At 44.7% G+C, this 11,135-nt stretch overlaps 1 pseudogene; it reads right to left on the bottom strand.

Moving 5' to 3' along the window:
- Nucleotides 1-5,887: 5,887 nt before the first annotated feature.
- Nucleotides 5,888-6,335, bottom strand: LOC147434272 (S-adenosylmethionine synthase 1-like; annotated as a pseudogene).
- Nucleotides 6,336-11,135: the final 4,800 nt, after the last annotated feature.

The following is an 11,135-nucleotide window of genomic DNA, read 5'->3' as shown; positions in this document are numbered from 1 at the left end:
TATTGCGGATGCATACACAATGATGTTTGATGGTGCATACGGGAAATTCTTCAAAAGGCAAGTGGAGGGGTGATCATTAAGAACCCAAAAGACAATGTAATCTATTCTAGAGCTTATGATCTTGATGAAGCTGAAAGCAAAAATGAGGTTGAGTATCTCACACTTTTCCTTGGGGACTGAAGCAGTGTGTTGAGTTTGGATTGAGGAGAGTCACTGTGAAAGGGGATGCGTTGCTAGTCATGAATTGATTGCTTGGTTTGTGAAATGTTAAGAAAGAAAATTTAAAGAAATGGTTTTATGGCATCAAGAAGCTTTGCATGAGTTTGAACAGATATAGTTTAAGCATGTTCCTCGTGAGTAAAATAAAGAAGCTGATGAGTTGGATAGGGACAAGTTGGATGCCTTGGTAGCTCCTTTAAAGGTCAAATAAGCCTTGTATGTAGGAAGGGAATCACTGCAAGATGTAGAAGTATTTCTTGGTAAAGGGCAATGTCCAGAGGGCATGTCAAAGGTTCGACATAAGAGGATAGTTGCAAAAGCAAGAAAGTACACATTGGTAGGTAAGGATCTCATGTTTTATGGCGAAGATAGCATTTTGAGGAAAGTGTCATACAAAGAAAAATAGGTTTGATTTTGAAGCATTTCCATGAGGAAACAAGGTAGGGACCATGTTGTATTTTGTATTCTGAGAGCGGGTTACTGATGGCCCTCTATGATGAGAGATGCTTATTTTTTGTGCAAGTCATGCCATGAATGCCATGTGTTTTCAAATTGGAAGCTTTTGGTTGAGCCTCAAAGGCTATAATGTCTTTTGATGCATTTGCAAAGTGGGGAATGGATGTTGTATGCTCGATGCCGAGGAACAATAATGGCAAAAAGTATATCATTGTGGCTATGGACTATTTGACAAAGTGGGTGGAAGCACGAGCTATAAAATATGTAAGAGTAGAAAGAGTGGCCTCTTTTTTGTATGAACAAGTGTGTTTCAGGTTTGGAGCTCCTGTGGTTATCATTTCTGATCATGGACCAGGGTTTAGGGAAAACCTTGTTACTTCTCTCATGGAAAACTTGACAGTTGAGCATAGGCATTCTTCTCCTTACTACCCACAATGCACTGGGTTGGTTGAGAACTGCAATGGTAAAATCATGAAGATGTTGTCAAAGTATGCTAAAGAGCATCTTAAGGAGTGGTATCTAGACTTGGAAAAGTGTTTGTGGGCTTATAGACATGTGTATAGAGTGTCTACACAGTTTACACCATACGAGCTTGTTTATGGAAAGGAAGCTTTCATGCCTATATAGGTGGAGTTGGATGCATTGAAGTTCTTGTGTAGAATGCAAGGTGAGCATAAAGACAAGCTACAATCCTTGCTCTAGATTTGTTGCAAATGAATAGAAAGAAAGCCAATGATTATTATCTTCATCAACAAGCGGAGACAAGGGTGGAGAAAATGAATAAGAAGTTGCCAGAGAAAAGGATCAGAGAAATATGACTCTCGCTTGGATTTCACTTTTCAAAAGAAGTTGAGAGATAAATAGTTGGGGTCGTCCAGAGTGAGGTATCTAGAGCTACTTATCCCTGATTAGTAAGATGTTGCTCAAGTTAACCTTGGTTCCTGTGAGATGGAAGGAAAAAGAATAGTGTTTAGCATTGCAAAGACAAGCTTAGGATGTCTCTGATCATGTGGAGATGAGTCTCTGCGGGAAATTATTCCAAGTGAAGATATATTTGTTTAACGGTAAGCCAAAGGTAAGTTTTTTTATTTCATGTCATTTTTTTAAAAAAGATTACTACTCCTTACTATTGAATTGAGCAGCAACAGTAGCACACCTCGCCGCCAAGCCTTATAGAGCTATAAGTCTCTCAAGGGCGCCCTACTCCCTTGTACAACATGGGCCATCTCCACCAGTAGCAGCCCATCCAATAGCTTGCATATCTATTTCTATATTGCAAGTGATCCCATCGAATCTCCAGCAAGAATTAGCATTGTCCCACATGAAAATCCTTCCAATCCAAGCTGCCCGCAATCCCTTGTCTTGCATGTCCTCACCCGTAATCTCTCTCTACAAGCTGTCATCAACAGCGACACTACTCAAGCTCATCTTGTGGATTCCCACTAGCCTATGGCGCCCATCTGGATGCATAATGCATGCACAATGGTGCTCATCGCTCACCTACAGCCATCGATGCCCACCCTCAAGTCTCACATTGTGGCCCAACGATTGGCACCACTATCGTGCAGCTGAAAGTCACTTTTCAACCAGCCCTGGAGTTGCGACATCATTCAATCACAAAAAATCCATCTCATTTTCATCTTGCATCACCCATCAACCACCCATACAGTTACCCTTTACCAATAATCCATTTTATACCATATATTTTTACCGTACCATTTTATTTGGGGAAACTAAGTTTTGTCACACATTTTTTCCTCTTCTACTACAAAAGTGAACATATACATGCATCCATACTATGGATACTAAGGGATCGCACATACACACACACTCAGTATCATCACACATATTTTGATGAGTCTTTGGGAGCGGCATCTTTCACTTGAAATTCACCAAAGCAGTGCTCTCATATGATCTCGCACTTTCTCTCACCAACACATGAGAGCTCTATTATGTCCAAGTCATAAGCAACTAGCAATTGATTGCCGACTTTTGCACCAACAACGCCCAACGAGAGTACGACGCTTCTACATTAAGAACATAGCATCTGCCATCCACCACAGAGAACTCCACAACGCTTGCCGGTGGGCTTATGATTTATTTTACACCATCCGAAGGCATGGTGAATGGATCATCAAGTATATTTGTTAGAAACCTCTATTCCAAACCACAATTTGCAATAAACAAACATAATTATCAACATCCCCCCTTGCAATGGAGTCCAACACCAATAATTCTTTAGAATGGGTTGAAGATTCACCCCTCTCAACATCAAATCTTGAGCAACAAATATATTTACTCCTGTAGGAATTAGATTAATCAAATTGACACTTGGCAGAAAACAACCACAAAAGGGACCATGATGAAAACCTCAAAGATGAACAGATGATTAAATTCTGGAGGGATTTTACAGTTGCCATGCAGTTGGCAGGTGGCGGTGAGTACTTCAAGTTGGAGAAGTTCACGGCATGTTTGCATCCCAAGGTTCGAGAAAAAGTGGATTTTGAAATCCCAAAAGATTACAATGGGCTTGTTGCTATTGCACGGGCCAAATGCAAGAAAATCAAGAAGAAGATCGAGCAAGGCGCATTGGGGTACGAGTTGGTGGTCCCGAACCCTGCTCCAATTCCAAGGGAGGAAGCTCAAGCGGATAACCAAGGGAACCGAGGGGCGGCAATAATTCCTCAACAATGTATACATATTGTGCAAGATTTAAGTGAGAACATGCAAGAGTTACACTTGAGTGTAATGGACAAAGGGCAGCCGAGAGCAGGAAGAGGTAGGGCTAGGTAGCTGCCTGGTAGGTGTTATAATTGCGAAGAAGAGGGCCATTCTGCTCTAGATGGCCCTCATCCACCAAGGGAAAGAGGCGGCATGTACCCTCTGTTCGGTTGAGGTAGAGGACAAGCACGGTTCAATGGTCAAAGGGAACAACAAGCTATTGAAAATTGGGCACCACTGGTTCCACCAGGTAATGATGAAGTGCAAAGAGTTAACATTATAGGGGTTGATCGACAGGAGGTTGATGTTATGAAGTGCAAAGAGTTAACATTATAGGGGTTGATCGACAGGAGATTGATGTTATGGCCAATAAAAGAGCAAGAGCTGGAAGGGAGACCGAGACAGAGCGTGAAGCCAGAGCTAGGAAAGGGAAAGAGAAAGTGGATGAGAGGAAAGAGCAGCTTGAGCCAAGTAGACGGAGACGACGATGAAAGATCAAGCAGGCAGATTTTTAGTGAGTCCTACCGAATGGCAAGCGAATATTTCCGAGCAAGGCAATAACCGAGCAAGTTCCTCCAAACAAGCTCAAGGGATTTAGTTGCAAGAAATTAGCTATACAATAGGAATTTTAATTACATGCTATGAGAATCACAGTGCCAAGATTTTCCATGGCCACTTTTAGATCTCCAATGGCAACTTTTGCACCATACTTGCTGCCTTGCAATGAGGTGAAATTGCACAGAGCTGTGTTCAAACTCCTTACAAATGTGATGCTACTAAGCGCGGTGGTGGTATTGCACATGCAGTGGAGTGACCTACTGATTAATCATCTGCTCAACCCAATGCACATCTTCAAGAATGTGGGGGACATCATATGGAAGACCATCACTTGAAAAAGGGAGCAAGGCCCAAAGAGATGACCTGCAAGTTGTGGGTCGAATGCCAGAGATGTGGCCTCGACTTAAACCCAGACTTAAACCCAATGGAAAGTTTGCTATACCAAAACGACCATGGGTTTTGAGTCGTGCAGAAGAGCAACAAGTGAAGAAGACTATATCTTCATTCAAGGCTCCCACTGGGTACGTGCGATGTTTGAAAACGGGTTTTACGAGAGATGACAATCTTAGTGGTCTTAAGTCCCACGATTGGTACAAATTTTTACAATTTATCTTACCAATTGCCATAAAGGATTGTTTGACAGATGACATTAGAAGAAAAATCTACAAAATCAGTGAGTTGGTACATTGGATCAGTTCAAAAGAGATAAGAGAAGACAACATCGATGCAGCAGGCTTAAATGCTATTGAAACAGTGTACATGGTGGAGAAGTACTTTCCAAGAGGAAGAGGGCAAGGCTCCATAACCCTGAGGCCATCTATCGGCTTCAGTCCAGGATGTCCGTGTGAAACCATGCAAAGCTGGATTTTTGGGGGGTCACTTCAAATAGTCTCTCTTTCGCTTTCTCTCTATCCATAGGGTTGTTTAATGTCGACACGACAATCAAAAGCCGAGCTAGTTGTTGAGGCCTGCTCTTGCCTCATCCTGGCATCTCAAGATTCTCATGGTGAACTACACCCACACTGTCCTCCATCTTCTGGGAACCTGCAGCCCTGATCCATTGCGAACATCTATCCCCTTGAATACTCTCTCTCTCTCTCTCTCTCTCTCTCTCTCTCTCTCTCTCTCTCTCTCTCTCTCTCTCTCTCTCTCTCTCTCTCTCTCACACACACACACACACACACACACACACACACACACACACACACACAAAGGAATTTCTGTATATTACGATGACCACTTCATCCATGGAGTTTCTTATTCTAATCTTACATTTACATGTTTGCAAAGAAGTGAATGTTACAAGCCCACAATCAGTTTAGTAGTAGTGATACCAATGTGCCACTCAAACTAAATAAATATAAGGCAAGTTTTAAGGGCTATCTTAAGCCTTCTCAACTTCAAAAGGTTAACTACTTCCTAGGTGAAATTAGGGTCGTATTTTGAGACCATAGTGCGACAGTCTTCTGGTATCGCTAGATGCCACCCCGACGAAGGTCATTAAGGTTGATAGAGATCATACCATGACGGATTTTGTGTGTATGGGTGCTCTTGTGCATGATTTTATATGATGGTAATGGGAGGGCGAATGATGAGTTCTTGAAATGTTATTCTACACTATGATTATTTAGTTGATGTTATATTACGTTTGACAAACTGATGCCACTCCAGAAGTTTTATGCAAATGCAATGAGGATGGAATACCTAAATCTCAGAAGAATTTAGCAAGAGCATCAATACAACAACTTCTTCTCCACACTTCTTATATAGGAGGAGAATACTAGTTGTAGGGGTGGGGATGAGGAAACTTGATTATTTCCAGAATCTTTGAATCATCAATGGCGTGAGAGATGAAACGCTACAACACTCTTTAGCAGCCTGCCTCACGATGTAGGCTCCAATTTCTATATATCCACCTTGGTTGGGTCTTTGCCTAAGAAAACACCTCTGCCATGAGCTCCCCAACCACCATATGTATCAATAATGAACTTCCTTCCTGCTAGGCCAACATCACCTTGTGGCCCCCCATCATAAACCTTCCAAAACGATTCAAATGGAAGATGGTATTCTCATCTAGGTACTTCTCAGGTATCGCAGACTTGATAACATGCTCCTTCAGATCATGTTAACTATTTGTCATTGGTAACTATTTCATTGTACTGCATAGAGATCAAGACCGTATGAAGTATGGTGGGAACCATGGCAGTGATGGCACCATTTCATTCTTGTAATCAACAGTTACTTGAGTTTTGTCGTTTGGGCAACCATCCATAAGTTCCATTCTTTCTTACCTCTATGAGCATGGCACCTAGTTTGGTAGCCAGGACATGGCCGAGGGGCATAAGCTCCTTATCAGTCTCATCAGTAGCATAACCAAACATATTCCCTTGATCTCCAGCACCAATCTCCTCGGCCTTATTTTTGTGAAATGTACATGCACATCTTGAGCAATGTCTAGGCTCTACTGTTTGATGTTAACCAAAACCTTGCAATGATCAACATCAATACCCACATCACCTTACACAAACCAACTTCTCGAATCTTCTCATAGTTAATATCTACCATAATTGGTGGTAATCTCCCCAAAGATCATCACCATATTAGTCTTGGTGCACGTCTCACAAGCCACCTTACTCTCTTGATCCTGTTGTAGGCATGCATCCAACATTGCATTAGACAATTGATCCCAAAGCTTGTCTAGATGTCCCTCATTCACTGCTTCTCACATTCGGTGAGGCCCTCTCTCTCTCTCTCTCTCTCTCTCTCTCTCTCTCTCTCTCTCTCTCTCTCTCTCTCTCTCTCTCTCTCTCTCTCTCTCTCTCTCTCTCTCTCTCTCTCTCTCTCTCTCTCTCTCTCTCTCTCTCTCTCTCTCTCTCTCTCTCTCTCTCTCTCTCTCTCTCTCTCTCTCTCTCTCTCTCTCTCTCTCTCTCTCTCTCTACAGGGATGGCGATTGTCCGCACCCTCTTTCCTCATCCGTCGGGATTCCCACGCTGCCTCCATTAGCTGATGAACCCACGGCCCTCATCGGGTGCAAAACACGTTTCCCAACATCTACAGAAGGTGAAAGCTCATGTCAATTGGCAGGGAATAGGAGGCAGTTGATGTAATCGGAGGGAGAGGTTGCGTCTGCGTGTCGCAAGACAATCTCGTGGATGAGCAATATGAAGAAGAAGGAGGAGGTGAGGTGAAGATATGTGGGAACCCACCGCCGCCACGACAGTAGCAGGGTGTTTGCAAAGTAGAGCCTTGAATGGCTGCAGCACCTCCTTCAAGGACCTTCCTGACCCACCCTCTAACCCCATCATACACATCCCTCCTTGCGAGTCTAACATCTTCATCAAACACCCCTGCTATGACTTTGTCTGGAGTCCCAATTTCAGCTAATCGCAAATCACGCACTTGCCATCGCACTTCTAGCAGAGTAGTCCCCCGGCTGCTTGCGACACATTATCAGATCAGGATGATGCTTCGCCATGGCTGCTCGTAAGTGCCCGCTTGTCTCGCGTGTGCTGAGAGAGACTCTCTCTCTCTCTCTAAAAACTCAACTCTCTCAAAGAGCGCATGCCCCCAAAACTCTCTCTCTCTCTCTCTCTCTCTCTCTCTCTCTCTCTCTCTCTCTCTCTCTCTCTCTCTCTCTCTCTCTCTCTCTCTCTCTCTCTCTCTCTCTCTCTCTCTCTCTCTCTCTCTCTCTCTCTCTCTCTCTCTCTCTCTCTCTCTCTCTCTCTCTCTCTCTCTCTCTCTCTCTCTCTCTCTCTCTCTCTCTCTCTCTCTCTCTCTCTCTCTCTCTCTCTCTCTCTCAAACATCGCACTTCTAGCAGAGTCATCCCCCAGCAACTTCCGACACATTATCAGATCAGGATGATGCTTCACCATGGCTGCTCGTAAGTGCCCGCTTGTCAAACGTGTGCTGAGACTCTCTCTCTCTCTCTCTCTCTCTCTCTCTCTCTCTCTCTCTCTCTCTCTCTCTCTCTCTCTCTCTCTCTCTCTCTCTCTCTCTCTCTCTCTCTCTCTCTCTCTCTCTCTAAAATCAACTCTCTCAAACAGCACGCACCGGCACGCGCTCTTTGAGAGAATTGAGTTTTTAGAGAGAGAGGGAGAGAGAGGGACGAAGGATTGCGACAGGCGGGCACCTCGTCCTCTGCAGCGATAGCAGCGGCAGCGGAAGCAGCCATGGGTATCGACTTGCCTGCTGGGGGACGCAATCAGAAGACAAAGCGCACTGCTCCTAAGAGTGACAATGTCTATCTGAAGCTTATTGTCAAGCTCTACAGGTTTCTTGTTTGAAGTACAGGCAGCCCGTTTAATGCTGTGGTTTTGAAGCGGCTGTTTATGAGCAGAACTAACATGCCGCCTCTATCTTTATCTCGTCTCATACATTACATGAAGGGGAAGGAGGATAAGAATGGTGTAGTTGTGGGAAATGTGAAGGACGATGTTAGGGTGTATGAAGTTCCATCATTGAAAGTGGCCGCGCTGTGCTTTACAGAGACTGCCCGTGCCGAGATCTTGAAATCTGGTGGCTTTGAAGGTCCCAACTGGCTCAAATACTGTACTTTTGAGAGGTCCAAAGAACGCTCGTAAAGCTGTGAAGCACTTTGGGAGAGCTCCAGGTGTATCGCATAGTCACACAAAGCCTTATGTTCGGGAGAGCTCCAGGTGTATCGCATAGTCACACAAGTTTAGTTTTGTAGCTTTTGGTGGATACTTTTGCGCAGCATTTTATCAAACATTGTGCTTGTAGTTGGCTTGTTACTGAAACTTATCTCTAAGGAAGTGGTTAACCAAGTGCATCTTCAACCTTTGGTAACATTCATCCTTCTCTATGCGAAAGGCTGTCCGGAGAAATTTTACTTGTATTTGAGGAGGCTTAAAATCCTGCCCATTTTTGTGAGCATCAAAAGAGAGAGAGAGAGAGAGAGAGAGAGAGAGAGAGAGAGAGAGAGATCTCCATGACAAAGAGGAAGCAGAAGCAGTTGCGGCATAAGCAGTCATGACGATCAAGGCTTTTGGTTAACTTTCGGGGTGCTTGCCCTCCTGGCAAGTAGCTCCTCGCCACCTCAACAAGTCCCCCTCAGTGCGATCTCAGCAGGCTTTTTCCAGTTGATCGTAGGTCCGTAAGCAGGCAGTCAGGTAGGGAGTCTGAGGCGCCACGCTGCAGTGAAATCGACTCTCACTCTCTCTCTCTCTCTCTCTCTCTCTCTCTCTCTCTCTCTCTCTCTCTCTCTCTCTCTCTCTCTCTCTCTCTCTCTCTCTCTCTCTCTCTCTCTCTCTCTCTCTCTCTCTCTCTCTCTCTCTCTCTCTCTCTCTCTCTCTCTCTCTCTCTCTCTCTCTCTCTCTCTCTCTCTCTCGGGGGGGCGATCCGGGGGCAAAAGGGGGGGGGGGGGGGGGGGGGGGGGGACCCGGGGGCCTGGAAAAGTCACGCTGGCCAAGGTGCACTTCGAGGACCTGTAGAGGTGGCGGGGAGATGCTTGCCATGAGGGCAAGCACCCCAAAAGTTAACTAGATCCGACGGTCAAGCGCCACAACAGTGGACGTAACAAGCACGAAAGAGGCCACACCAACCCCATCAGGTGCTCCAATTGTGAGCGATGTGTGCCCAAGGACAAGGCTGACAATCAGTTTCTTGTAAGGAACAATGTTGAACAAGCTGTTGTGCAAGATGTACAGGATGCTTGCGTTTATGATGGGTACGCAGTTCCCAAGCTTTACGCCAAAATGTAGTATCGTGTTTCACGTGCCATTCACTCTCACGTTGTTCGTGTGAGATCCCGCATAGCAAGAAGAGTTTGGGAGCCACCATAGAGGTTTAGACACAAGGAGGATATGCATAACTTGAACCAACGTACCAATGTTCCTGCTGTTAGGAAGTGAAGAGGTGTCAAATTAGTGCATAAGCCAGGAGAGGAAGAAGGCTCATGAATTTTGACTTCTATCATAGAACTCTTAGAAGACGCATGCTACGAGCATTGCCACTATGGTTGAATCCATCAATAAGATGGACGTTGAGGGACTTTTGAGTCTTTTGAATGGGCTTGTATCCGATGTTTTCGAAATGTCTTTCTAAAGTCTTTTCCAAAAGAGAGAGAGAGAGAGAGAGAGAGAGAGAGAGAGAGAGAGAGAGAGAGAGAGAGAGAGAGAGAGAGAGAGAGAGAGAGAGAGCCTGACTTGCTTCTGAGACTCTGAGAGAGCGTGATAGAGAGAAGCCCTGCGAGTGAACAAGAGACACGACACTGAAAATTCACTAAACTCAGCCGCTGAGAGTGAGTGATGGCTCTTTTGTTTGAGACTATTTGAGATGCAACATGGTTACTTTGGTACATTATACCCTATAGAGTAACTATTGAGATCTTGATCTAATATTTTTCATTGCTTATGCTGGCTTGGTTTCTTGTCCGCTCGGAAGTACTCGCTCGAGGATTGGGATTCTTCATTTTCAGCTAGGACAAGGTCACCCCGAATATGATCTGGTGAGTGATGTTCAAAACCAAAAGGCTAATATCACTTTTGGACAATTGCTTGCATTGAGCCCCAGGTTGAGGAGACAATGGTCGACCAGTGTTAGTGCAAGGCTACCCTGTGCAAGAGGTGATACACATGTTGTGCAGAATCTAGCCTTAAGGGTGGGGAGTCCCACGGATGTGCTTCTAGTGGTGGAGGTATTGGTGGAAAGGAAGAAGCAGGTGCAAGCCTATATTGATGGTGGTGCCCAAGTCTACGTGATAAGGGAGTCTGCTATGAAAGATATAGACATCAAGTCTATGGTCATGTCTAATGTTCAAATGAGAATGGCCAATCATGCCAAAGCTCGATGTTTGGGAGTGGCCCAGTATGTGAGGTAAAAGTTATGGTATTGAATGCCTATTTGACTTTTTTGTTTATGAAAGCAGGTGAAAATGCATATTCGATCATCCTAGGGAGGCCGTAGTTGTTGGCAATTGGGGCAAAACGGGATTGGGGAACAGGGTTTTTACCTTGCCGGATTGGGAGAATGGTGGGCAAATTGTGCTTGACTTGAAGACCAGAGAAAGCCGTCTTGACCCAGGGGCTGAGGATGGTCAAGACGGCTCCACTACAAGCTATGAATATGAGATGGAATCAACTTATGACGAAGGCTCGAGTACTATGGAAGAGGAAGAGAGTGATGAAGAACTGCTAAAGCTGGACACGGATCTATTTGGAGT

Source organism: Adiantum capillus-veneris, chromosome 19, assembly GCF_014529385.1.
Source record: "Adiantum capillus-veneris isolate H3 chromosome 19, ASM1452938v2, whole genome shotgun sequence".
In the NCBI taxonomy this organism is placed as follows: Eukaryota; Viridiplantae; Streptophyta; class Polypodiopsida; order Polypodiales; family Pteridaceae; genus Adiantum; species Adiantum capillus-veneris.
The sequence above is the reverse complement of the archived record's forward strand: the minus strand, read 5'-3'. Positions and strand labels throughout refer to the sequence as shown.